At 48.2% G+C, this 13,356-nt stretch overlaps 1 long non-coding RNA gene across 1 annotated transcript; it reads right to left on the bottom strand.

The window, feature by feature from the left end:
* Positions 1 to 302: 302 nt before the first annotated feature.
* LOC122429426 lies at positions 303 to 7,138 on the bottom strand. The gene is made up of 3 exons (XR_006265981.1): positions 7,071 to 7,138; positions 6,288 to 6,366; positions 303 to 1,252 (listed from the first exon to the last, which is right to left on the bottom strand). It is a non-coding gene; the product is annotated as an uncharacterized LOC122429426 (long non-coding RNA).
* Positions 7,139 to 13,356: the final 6,218 nt, after the last annotated feature.

Here is a 13,356-nt window from a genome sequence, read left to right as displayed (position 1 = left end):
CATTGAACCGATAGCAGTATAGGGGACAACCACACTCTGTTGGTAGGAGCAAAACTTGGCATAGATTTTGGTACAGAAAGGCTGTGTGTGTCTGTGTGTGTCTGTATGTATGTGTATATATATATATATATATATATATAAAACTGACCATTCCCTTTCTTCCTGGCACAGAAAGGCTGTGTCTGTGTGTGTGTGTGTATAAAACTGACCATTCCCTTTCTCCAGATGATCTTCCTGACCTAGGGACCAAACCCAGGTCTCCAGCATTGCAGGCAGATTCTGAGTCACCAGGGAAACATATAACTAACCTACATAACTATTTACAAGTGCATATCACTATATCTCAAAGAACTTACCAAGTTATTCCTCCAACTTAGAATTCAGTTTATTGGAGTTGGTCATAAGGAAATCACCACAGACATTAATGAAAGATGCCAGCCTCAATGACAACCACCTAATGTGTTTCAGTAAGTACTGTATTGTCACCTAACAGGATACAATGTTACTAGAGTAGTGTGTGTTCATACTGTAGGAAAGGGTTATGTTGTAGAAAAATATCTAAAGATATGGAAATGTTTTAAATGACAAAGGCTACAAATAAATAGCACATTTACCCATTTTATAAAGAATATTTTAAAATTAAAAGTGGGTATTTTTTATCTTCTCTGTCTTCCAGCTTTTCTCCAGCAAACATGTGATACAGTTACAATGATATCAACATTGTTTCCAAAAGAACCTTCTTCTTCAGCTTGATACCAAGCAGGAAGAGCTTCAGCCTCTCCAGGCAATACGAAGAAGGATGAGTTCATCTCCTGGGACATGGCCAGCCTTGGAGTCTTCTCATTTTCCCCACTATCAGTAAAGCCTATGACAGTTCATGAAGATGGAACATTTCCAGGGGCCAGGAAAACACAACAGAAAGAGAAAGGGCTTGGATCGATGATCTAAATTGGAAAGGCAGCGCCACTATTTATGGCCTGTGTGATCTCGGACAACGCGCTGAACTTATCAGAGTTTTGGCTCGTTATCAGTAAAGCGGTGCTGCTGATACTTACCTTCCAGGATTCCGTGAAGAATAAAACGAAATCATTAAGTGTCACGCACACAGGTGCTTTGGGGTCAGGAGGCTGGGGACTCGAGCCTGGGCTGTTCCTTCTCCGACTGTGTGACTGAGGCCAGAATACTCTGACCTTTTCTGTCTCGGCTTCCTCCATCACAGGATACTGGACTGAATGGTGCCTGAAATTCAATGCTATAAAGCACAGTAATTACAGTTTTCTCTGGGTATAAGCTCAGTAGGGGGCTTTCTCTGTCACAGGAATGTGAAAGTGTTGGTCGCTTAGTCACATCTGACTCTTTGTGACTCCGTGGACTGTAGGCTCCTCTGTCCACGGGACTCTCCAGGCAAGCACACTGGAGTGGGTAGCCACTCCCTTCTCCAGGGGATCTTCCCAACCCAGGGATCAAACCCAGGTCTCCTGCACTGCAGGTGGATTCTTTACCACTGAGCCACGGGGGAAGCCCTCTGAATCCTATGGTGGCTCTATATTTAGATTTTTAGGGACCTCTACACTGTCCTCAACCGGTCCATCCTAAAGGAGATCAGTCCTGGGTGTTCATTGGAAGGACTGATGCTGAAGCTGAAACTCAAGTACTTTGGCCACCTCTTGCGAAGAGTTGACTCATTGGAAAAGACCCTGATGCTGGGAGGGATTGGGAGCAGGAGGAGAAGGGGACGACAGAGGATGAGATGGCTGGATGGCATCACCGACTCGATGGGCATGAGTTTGAGTAAACTCCGGGAGCTGGCGATGGACAGGGAGGCCTGGCGTGCTGCGATTCATGGGGTCACAAAGAGTCGGACACGACTGAGCGACTGAACTGAACTGAACTGACACTGCTCTCTGTAGCAGCTGCATTGATTTACAATTCCCACCAGCAGTGCCGGAGGGTTTCCTTTTCTCCACGCCTTCTCTAGAGTTTATTATTTGTAGCTTTTTGGTGATAGCCATTCTGACTGGTGTGAGGGATACCTAATTGTATTTTTGATTGGCACTTCTCTAATAGTGATGTTGAGCACCTTTTCATGTGTCTCTTGGGCATCTGTACGTCTTTTCTGGAGAAGTGTCTATTTAGGGGCACCACCACGTGCAAACAAACAGCTGGCGGGAAGCTGCGGTAGGACGGGGAGCTCGGCTCGGTGCTCTGCGATGACCCGGGGGGTGGGGGGTGGGGGGCGGGGGGCTCAGGAGGGAGGGGATACGTGCGGACAGGCGGCCAAGCCGCGCCGCCGCGACGTGCGGACAGGCGGCCAAGCCGCGCCGCCGCGACGTGCGGACAGGCGGCCAAGCCGCGCCGCCGCGACGTGCGGACAGGCGGCTAAGTCACGCTGCCGCGTGGCGGAAACGAGCACAACACTGCAAAGCAATGACACCCCAGACAATCACTTGGTTAGAAAAGCCTCACAGCACTGCGGGGTTTAGCACAGGGCCTGGCCTCCCAACTCTGTGAGTAGGACAGCTAACACCAGAGGTGCTGGGGAAATCATGAAGCTTTGTTATTTCTCATGATTCTGTCACATAAGCACATGCTGATAGGCTTTGGTTATCATCATGATGGCAAAAATCACGTTACTCTTCTCTTTATCACTCCAACTGGGAAAAGTCAAATGAACAAACCTTTGTACTGGCCAGATTCACAGCTTGAGAAAAATACATCCTTCAAACTCTCTCTCTGATACTTCTCTCTTTGTCATTGAGAATGTGTGTGTTTGCAATTAACATGACTAAACTGATGATCCATGGAGATGAGCCTTAAAAAAAAATGTTTCTGGAGATCTTTCAGCAATTGCTTAGGTTCTTTTTTTTAAAGAGTCTCAAAACTTTTTATCTAGAACACCTACTATGCGAGATCCTTTGACTGAATATTGGGTCGCAATTTTAAAAAAGGAGAGATAAAACATGTGATTGAAATCCTTCAGAAACAGTAAGTCTACTGAAGGAGAAAAAAAAAATCCATACAAATGCAAACTACTTAGGAACATAAAATAGAAGACCAAAACGCAGAGGTTTTTAATATGAACACAGTGTATGCTTTAGGAAAGCGGGAATAAGAAAACTGACATTCTATGTACACTGAACTGATGAACACTTTCAACATCTGTGGTTAAAAAAAAAAAAATACAATCTACCTGAAGACCTGGCAAAAGCCCCCCTGCCTGGCAAGGGACCTCAGTCTCTGAAACATCGGCCCTTGAGGTTTTGTCAGTGGGATTCTGCCAGCTGCATCCGTCTGTGGGGTCTTCCTCTGCCCTTGCTGCTGTTCAGTCGCTGAATCATGTCCCACCCCCTGTGACCCCATGAACTGGAGCTGTCAGGCTTCCCTGTCCTTCAGCATATCCCTGAGTTTGCGAAAACTCATGTCCACCGAGTCAGCGATGCTATCCAACTGTCTCGGCCCCTGTCTTCCCCTTCTCCCGTCCTCAATCCTTCCCACTTTCTTTTTCTACAAAACCTCCACTTCCGTGGATTCTGTAACTGTTAATGCGTCTCTCACTGCTGTGCTTCTGGAGACCTCTTTTTCTCATGGCGCTCATAATTCTCTGCTTACTCCCTACCTGCTGCTGTTCCTCAGGGCTTCATCCTTGACAGTGATCTGTAGTCAAGCAAACGAGATCATTCTGTCATTTTTGAGACTGCACCCCAGTACTGCAAGAAACCTGTATGCAGGTGAAGAAGCAACAGTTAGAACTGGACATGGAGCAATGGACTGGTTCTAAAGTGGGAAAGGAGTACATCAAGGCTGTACATTGTCACCCTGCTTATTTAACTTATATGCAGAGTACATCATGCAAAATGCCAGACTGGATGAAGCATAAGCTGGAATCAAGATTGCTGAGAGAATTATCAACAACTTCAGATATGCAGATGACACCACCATTATGGCAGAAAGCAAAGACGAGCTAAAGAGACTTTAGATGAAAGTGAAAGAGGAGAAAGAAAAAGCTGGCTTAAAACTCAACATTCAGAAAACAAAGATCATGGCCTCTGGTCCCATCACTTCATGGCAAATAGATAGGGAAACAACGGAAAGAGTGACAGACTTTATTTTCTTGGGCTGCAAAATCAATGCAGATGGTGACTGCAGCCTTGAAATTAAAAGACGCTTGCTCCTTGGAAGAAAAGCTATGACAAACCTAGACAGCATATTAAAAAAAGCAGAGACGTTTCTTTGCCAACAAACGTCCGTCTAGTCAAAGCTATGTTTTTTTTCCAGTAGTCATGTATGGATGTCAGAGTTGGACTATAAAGGAAGCTGAGCATCGAAGCATTAATGCTTTTGAACTGTGGTGTTGGAGGAGACTCTTGAGAGTCCCTTGGACTGTAAGGAGATCCAACCAGTCAATCCTAAAGGAAATCAGTCCTGAATATTCATTGGAAGGACTGATGCTGAAGCTCCAATACTTTGGCCACTTGATGTAAAGAACTGACTTATTAGAAAAGACCCTGATGCTGGTAAAGATTGAAGGCGGGAGGAAAAGCGGATGACAGAGGATGAGATGGCTGGATGGCATCACCAACTCAATGGACATGAGTTTGAGCAAGCTCCAGGAGTTGGTGATGGAGGCCTGGAGTGCTGCAGTCTGTGGGGTCACAGTTGGACACAACTGAGCGACTGAACTGATGGCAGAAATTAAGAAAACACTGCAAATCAATTACACTTCAAAAATACTAAAGAAAAAGCTCTCCTCTAAACCATGAACGTTTTCAAAGACTCTAGTTTCTGCAGGACACTTCATACAGAACAGCCCCTTTGAGGTGACGGTAAATCCCATCCACACTTCTTCCAGCATCTACCATTCTCTGCATTCTCTGCATAACCCAGATTTGCAGATTGCAAACTTGCAGTCCAACTTGCTGGCTATCCCTCGAGGGAACAGGGGCATTTACAAAATCGGGACAAACCTTGCCGAAGCGCTCCGGAGTGGCCGCCCACCTTCATCCTCCCAGGAGGTCTGGGTCAATGGCTGGCTTCCTGTAGCCTAAAGTTATAAGTCATGGTGAGCTTCCACATGTAATTCTTTTCCTGAATGACATGTAATATTACACTCAAGAATAATACCCAGTTCACACCCACAAGGCAGAAGAGTGTGATGTCTGTCTCACTTGACTCCAGAAGACAGCAGAAACAGGATGCACTAGAAAGTCAGAGGGTGCAGGGGACCAATCTGGAAAGCCCCCTATAATAGTAGTAGGAGCTCCCTCACTGCGACCCTAACAAGGCAGAGAGCAGGAAACCATCCAAACCCAAGCTGCAAGTCTCTTTGTTTATCTCTCATGACTCTCCCAAGTGTGTATGATTTCCCAGCAAAGGAAGATTCTAACAAGCAGAAGCCTAGGACTCTGCAAAGATGAGCCTCATTTATCCAGCAGGTCAGCTGACAGTCCCAAGGGACAGGAAGTCCACAAGAGAACAAGCGCAGACAGCGGGTGGGGTGCTTCCGCCGCAGGAGGAGGCAGAGGGGCCTTTGCACCTGGATCAGCTGTAGAGCTGGGGCTGCCTTCCTATCAAAGATGCTAACCTGCTCCTTTCCAAAGCCTGACGAACACGTTCTCTGGACTGCTGACTTCTGATGAAGGTTTTGCATCCACGGCCTTCCTGACCCTCAACTAGACCACCTGGTCTAGTTGTAACCCAGACCTGCACCGATGTCATCCATGGCCTGCCTCCTGCTGGTAAACCGGAACTGAAGAATCATGTCCGATTCTTTGCGACCCCGTGGACTGTAGCCCACCAGGATCCTCTGTCCATGGGATTTTCCAGCAAGAATACTGGAGTGGACAGCCATGCCCTCCTCCAGGGGATCTTCCCAACCCAGGGATGGAACCTGGGTCTCCTGCATTGCAGGCGGATTCTTTACCATCTGAGCCACCCAGGAAGCCCCGAAACCAAACTCCTGCTGGTCTCCACCCCCCCCCCCCCCCCCCCCCCCAGGCCTCCGTCCGTGTCCAGCAGGCAGCAGGCTCCTGCCTCCTAAACCGAAGTGCTTGCTGTTCTGGGGCCGCCACTCAGCCCGCGAGGTGAACGCTCAAAGCCAACCTTTCCTCTGCCACTGAATTCAGATAAAGCAAAAGGCATTAATTAGATCGTACTCCAAACACCAGCTTTCATACTCTGGGATAGATTTAGGGCTCCTAGAAATGAGAAGCTAACAATAACAGTGGCTCAGGCCAGGGAAGGGCGGGCCCCAGGGATGGACTCCTGCCCCGGGCGCTGCCCGGACCCACCTCCACCTCTGCTCCCGAGCCGTCCAGCCCCGTCCTGACCCTCGGCGCCTCTGGCCAGGATCCCATGGCCCCGAGTTTTCTGCGAACAGCGATGAGGAGAAGGGAACACTCTGTCCGAGCGATCCGTGGCAGGCACAGGTTTTTGCCCTTGGCAACTTCTTAGATGGTTGAAAGATTTAAAGACTCCAACCGAGTGCACTGCTCTGACTCCCCCCTTTCTCAGAACCCCCTTCTCTACAGCCTGGCCTCTGGTTTCCGTCCCCCGCACTCCAACAACACCGCCCTTTCCAAGGTCATCAGCAACCTCGTTCTGAACAAATCTCAAGACAGGTTCTCTGCTCTCCTCCTCCTTGACCACACCCTCTTTCTTAAAAGGCCCTCCTGTCTTCCCTCAAACTGCGGGCTCTTTTCTCCTGACTTGCCGCCTTTCTGCCAACTCTTTCCAATTCATATTCTTCTCTGACACTTCCGAGCTGTGGTTATCCTGCTAACTGTTACCTTTCTCCCCCTCCTCCTCCTCCATCTCTTCCATCCTTTTCTTCCCCTCCTTCTCCTCCTCCTTCCTCCTTTCTCTTCTTCTTGCTCCTCTCTGCCTCCTCTTTTTCTACATGCTCACACCCTCAGTAACCGCTTCTGCTGCAGGACCTCTCAGAGCTCCACGGAGGAACGTTCACCCTCAGCGGTGACAAGCTCCGGGCACTGCCACCGTCCTCTCCTTCGCCACTGGGCTACAATCCTGACCTGCCCCTACTCAGGACGGGGAAAATCCCGACAAGGAAATACCTTTCGTCTGGAGATCAGTGAATCTACATCTCTAACGCTGTCTCTTTGAACCTCAAAATCAATGTCTGGCTTGAAAATAAAATTCAGAGCCTGTTGATGTAAATTCACTTCCTGTCCTTTAGTTCCTTCAGGCTAAAATTGACGCTGACCTTGAAGTGTTCCCTTCAAAGTTCCTTCCAAACTGTTTGCCTCAGTCCTAGTCCGGTTGCTTCCTACTTCTTAATTTTAAACTTGGCACCGCCCTCTTGACTTGACAACATTCACAGAATAGTGGATTGCCATTTCTTACTCCAAGAAATCTTCCCGACCCAGGAATCGAACCCGAGTCTCTTGCATCTCCTGCATTGGCAGGGGCATTCTCTACCACGACTGCCAACTGGGAAGTCTCCCTATTACATCATCCAGGGGCAGAAAGATGCCTGCAAGAGAGCCCTTGTTCTCATTGAAGGCGTGAGGCAGGCTCAGCTTATGCAGAATTACAGACTATGGTCAGGATTTAGAAAGAGGTTTACAGATGCTACGATGAGGGAGTGACAGGAGAAACTGACCATGTCCCGAGATTCAGGGGAAAGGGTATGTATAAGCTGAGATTTGAAAGATGAGAAGCAGTCCACTGTCACAGAGTCTAGTGGGAAGGACATTCCAGGGAGCAAACGTGGAGTGTGCAGCGGTCCTGTGCCGAGAGGAACCTTGACGCATTTGAGGGTCAGAGGAAAAGGCCAGGACAACTGGACTGCAGAGAGCAGGCTCAGGCTTAGCGATGAGCTGGAGTCGAATCAAGTAGGACATTGTGAACCAAGCTGAGAATACCCATCTTCATCTCCCCTTACCAAGACATTACAGAGGCGTCCCAGGTGGCTCAGCAGTGAAGAATCTGCCTGCAATGCAGCAGACACAGGTCCACTCCCTGGGTCAAGAAGTCCCCTGGAGAGGGGAATGGCAACCCACTCCAGTATCCTTGCCTGGAGAATCTCACGGACAGAGGAGCCTGGCGGGCTACAGCCCACGGGGTCGCAGAGAGTCTGACACGACTGAGCGACTAAGCCGCCACCACCACCAGGATATTTACACAACCACTTTAATCTGTTTTAGAATCTTACGGGTGCAGTTGGTTTACAACGTTGTGGCAGTTTCAGGTGTACGGCGGTGATGCAGTTACATACACACACGGATCGCTTCTGTTTCGAGTTCTTTTCCCACTTATTTTACTATAGATTAGTGAGTAGACTTCCCTGTGCTATCCATTAGTCATTTTTGATTATCTATCTTATTTTAAATTTTACTTTTATTGGAGTACAGCTCTTGTACAATGTTGCACATTGTTTGGTTGTAAAGTGAATCGGTCTGATACACACATGGGTCCCCTCTCTTTTAGATTCTTCTCCCATTCAGGTCATTACAGGGTGCTGAGTCGTTCCCAGGGCTCTGTGGTGGGTCCTTATTAGCTGTCTGTTTTATATGCAGTAGCGTGGACATGTCCATCTCAGTCTCCCAGTTTATCCCTCCCCCGTCACCCCCTAGGGGGTAATGCTTCCTGCATCTTCATTGACTTTAATCTCGATATGACCAGAATCGCCATGAATGCAGAAGAAACGGGGCTGGGCGGGGAGAGACACACGGAACCAGCCAGGGGGCACAGTGACTCCTTAAAGGAGTACGGCCAGCGGGAGGAATGGTGACCCGTCTGTCAAGCAAGACTGCGCACCTCCCCCCCGACATGGGAAGATTAAGCCATCTCCAGAAACTGGAATCAAGATTTCCAACTGTATCTCTCCCGCATATTCCCCTGATGATTTTTCCCAAGAACTCCTTCCGTAAGACACCTATGGAGGGACTTCCCTGGAGGTTCTGTGGTTCAGATTTCACCCTCAAAGCTGGGAGCGCAGATGTGATCCCTAATCAGGGAGACACACCCCATGTGTCTCGTGGCCGAAAAATCAAAACATCAAACAGAAGCAATATGGCAACAAATTCAATAAAGGCTTTTAAAATGGTCCACATAAAAAAAAAAAAAAAAAACTCTAAGAAAAAAAATATTCCTATAGAAATACTAAAACATAATTACACAAAAATCCTGAGAGAAGAGGTTATATGCATACAGGCCGTTGCTGCTGCTTGGTTTGACCTTGCAAACGGTCATCCCCACTGGGGAGCGGAACAGATTCAGGAAACCCACGTGAAAAAAGCAGGCTCTTGGGTCCGTGTTCTCATATAATGCAAAGGCAACCATAATAAAAAGGGTTGCTACATCTGACAAAGCAATGCGAGAAACAGCCAGCCTGGCAAGAAAGCCCCCGGGGGAAAGGGTGGTACAGTCCGCTCACCCCAGGCCATGCAGACAGACTTGGGGCTGCCCTCCACCCCGGCTCGGAGGGACGGGTCGTTTCAGGTTCCAGCAAGCCCAGTCTGGTCACAGGCAGCAAACAGCACAGTCAGAAGGAGTGAGTGACTCTGCCGCCTGTGTGTGTGTTGGCCCTATAGCCGGGTCGACCAGATGCCAGCTGGCAGTCAAGCTGAAACTTCCTTCTTAAAGAGAAACCAGCACCCCCCCCCCCTTACATAGACCAGAATCCTTCCTTCTGGTTTAAACCACCCCCCGCCCTCCGCAAACTTATTTAAAAACAGAGCCGCCCCCTCACCCTGCTGACTTCCCTGCCCTCCCCGGCAGGCATCTGCAAAGCCCTCCTGGCTGGTTGTGGGGCAACCAGCCCACTGGCTGCCCGCAGGTTATTCACACTGCAGTAGGCAACAAGTTTCTTGCTGCAGTTATCCTCCACTGTCGACTGTTTACCCCGGGAATAAACGAATTGCTGCTGTAAAGCACCCTTTCCCACACTGTCCAGCACACATCTGTAAATTCCGAGAGGGACGGGGATGAGCCAGTTGCCAGTTGGCTTCTGGGAGGGAATGGCGATTGACCAACTGGAAGCCAGTTTATTATTCATGGTGGAAGAGAACTTGAACTTCTTATTGCAAACACCCTGCATGCTTCAGTGTCTGCCTTTGAAGTACACAACTTGGACCTTAATTTGTAATAAGTTCGTGTTTACTGCTGGCTGTGGACTGGTTGTAGAGGCATAGGAAAGGGGAGAGAATATCATACCTCAAATATTTACTAAATACCTACGAACTGCCAGGTGGCATGTTAAATGCTGACAACTGGACATGAGGGTTTTATTATTCTTACAGGAATTCTCAGAAGTGGGGCAGAATCCATGCTCTCCATTGTTGCCAACTGTTAGACCTGTGAGTGCAGTTTCGTTCCAAATACTCACTAAGCTTCTCTTCCGTACACTTCCATCATCAAGGCTGGGGGTCTCACCAAGGTTTTATACGATGCTCGACAAGAGCACCTTCTGAACTAGCTCACCTATGAACAAACCATCTGCTGTTGTCATCCTTCGGTCACGAAGTGGGGTCTGACTATTTGCGACCCCATGAACTACAGCCCACCAGGCTCCTCTGTCCATGGGATATCACAGGCAAGAATACTGAAGTCGGTTGCCATTTCCTTCTCCAGGGGATCTTCCAGACCCAAGAACTGAACCCACATCTCCTGTACTGGCATGCAGATTGTGCACCAAAGAGCCCCAGGGAAGCCCCACGAACAAACCATGGTTTCTGCCTAAAAGCCCTCTCTTCTGTTTCTATGATTAAGAAAAGCGTAACAAATCTCTGAAGACCCAGACCAAGGCTGTCTACTGTATCCTTACCAGCATCCTCTAAGGGTACAGGAGAAAGCCTACAGACAAAGGACCACAGTGAGCCCAGGCTTGTGAAAGTGGAAACCAGGAAGCCCGCAGGGCCCAGCACTTTTCACTCTGTCTTTCCAATCCTGAAAGCTACCTTTATCCACTGCTGCTCTCTGCCTCTTTCCTGGCTCTTCTCTGAGGTGACCGGCTTCTTCTGATCATTGGGTCCAATGCAAACAGCAGCCTCACCGCTGTGTCACCTTCAAGGTCCGCTGGCCATCACCAGAGATCACACTCTCTGTGTTGCTTACTCAGCGAAGACTCTAAAACACTCCTGATCTACAGCGGACTGATCCTCTTCGGGTCAGGTGTCTTAGCTGTGGTTGGAAGCCCGGGTTCCGAGACCCAAACACACACACTGCAATCCGTCACGCTCCACACACCCCTCCAGGCTCACAGGTTAACTTCCTGCCCAGTTACCCACTGGCATAGCCCACCGCAAACAAAGAGGCTTTGAATCAAGGTTTATTGAGTAAGCCTTTTAGAAATATAAACCGGATTGTGGAACTCGCTTGCTTAAACACGTCAGTGGCTTCCTGTTGTCTCTAAAATAAAACCCAAACTTCCTTTCATGACCTCAAAGGCCCAGAGCGGGTGGGACCCTCCGAGGCTCATGTCAGTCCAATGCCTCTCACCTCCTTCCTTCCCAGGGCTCAACCACACAAGTGTTTTCTTTTACTTCCTCTAACACGTCAAAGCCAGGCTCAGGACCCTGACAGGCCTCCTTCCCTCCGTCTGGAATGTTCTCTTGTTCTTCTCGAAACGGGCCTTTGCCCATTCCTGCTTCGGAATCCAGCTGAAATGTTACCTCATCGGCGAAGCCTTTCCTGACGAACCTCCCTGTCCCACAGTCCTCGCTCACTCTGCCCTGTGGGGTGTGTGTGCCGTGTGCATCGCCACTCGGGATTGTTACTGAGCCGGTTTATTTACTTCTCTCCTGTCTTCATCCCAGAAGGACTGTAAGCGCCACAAAGGTACAGACACGTCTCTTCCCTTCTCATCCACAGAGGTGGAGTGCTTGGCACACAATAAATATTTGTTGGTGGATGAATGTATTGGAGGATGATGATTTGAATTCTGACTTGACCACGGATAGTGACCTTGGACTTAAAAAGGATGTGTCTCCTTTTTAAAAATAATTGCTTCATTTTACTTTTTAGATGTATTTATTATTGAAGGATAGTTGATTTACCACATTGTGTTAATTTCTGCTGTACTCCTAAATGTCAGTTTCCACGCCTACAAAATCAGGAGACTCCAGAGCTGATATAAAGATTATTCTAATTCTGAAAACTACTAACCTGAAAACTACTCAATCCTTCCTCTCTGAGATGATTTCCCTAATTAACTAACCTATCTCATTCTGACATCAAATGCCTATGCTGACATACTATTTTGCGGTTATGCTCTTAGTTATCATGAGGTCTCTGGACACAGGATGCTGCAGTTCTTGAAGAAGGAGAGAAATCTGGATGACCAGAAATTTTTGAGACTCCTGAAATATCTTTTAAGAGGATAGAAATTCCTAAATGTTTATAAAAAGCATGATATTAATAAAATAGCAATGCTTCTATTGAGCACATTCATGTTTTAAACACAGAAAGGTACAATGCAATGTAGCTATGCTATGTGTAGAAAACTGTCCATAATTCCTTCAACAAAAGCATTCGTCAGGGTCTTACTGAGTGTCAGTTATGGGCATTAAAGGCCATTGCATGCATGCTCAGTCATATCCAACTCTTTGTGGCCTTATGAACTGCAGCACGCCAGGCCCCTCTGTCCATTAAACATCAGTGTTCACCTGCTATTTCAGTTAACATGACAAACTCTGAGTGACTGACGGGTGCTTCAGGGGTCCCAGTGAACCATGCCTCCCAGTACTTACATCCTGTGAGAGACCACCCACACTGAGGCTGAGCTGGGCCACGGGACCAGCTTTGACCAGCAGGACATTTAGAAGAGTAATGCAATGGAGAAGATGCTTGAGAGTCCCTTGGACAGCAAGAAGGTCAAACCAGTCCATCCTAAAGGAGATCAGTCCTGAATATTCATTGGAAGGACTGACACTGAAGCTGAAGCTCCAGTGCTTTGGCCACCTGATGTGAAGAACCAACTCATTGGAAAAGACCCTGATGTTTAGAAAGACTGAGGGCAAAAGCAGCAGCAGGCAGCAGAGGATGAGATGGTGGGATGGCATCACTGATGCAATGGACGTGAATTGAGGCAAACTCCGGGAAGCAGTGGAGGAAAGAGGGGCCTGGTGAGCCACAGTCCATGGGGCTGCAAAGAGTCGGACACAACCTAGTGACTGGACACCACCAAGACATTCAGGCGCAGAGGGAGACAGAAGAAAACGGGCTGTGTGCTGGCATCTCCATGTGACCCTTGGGAGCTGCCTACTTTCCTGAGGGTTTTCCAGTTGTGATTTTAGGAGGTTATGGTCTTTTCATAAACGGATCTTTCTTTAGAGTAATCTGAGAAATCTTCTATTCCCTGTAGCCCTGACAGTCACACTGAAACAAATGTCAAACAGG

Source organism: Cervus canadensis, chromosome 1 (genome assembly GCF_019320065.1).
Source record: "Cervus canadensis isolate Bull #8, Minnesota chromosome 1, ASM1932006v1, whole genome shotgun sequence".
Taxonomy (NCBI): domain Eukaryota; kingdom Metazoa; phylum Chordata; class Mammalia; order Artiodactyla; family Cervidae; genus Cervus; species Cervus canadensis.
Note: the sequence above shows the minus strand (reverse complement) of the source record. Positions and strands in the feature narration are given on the sequence as shown.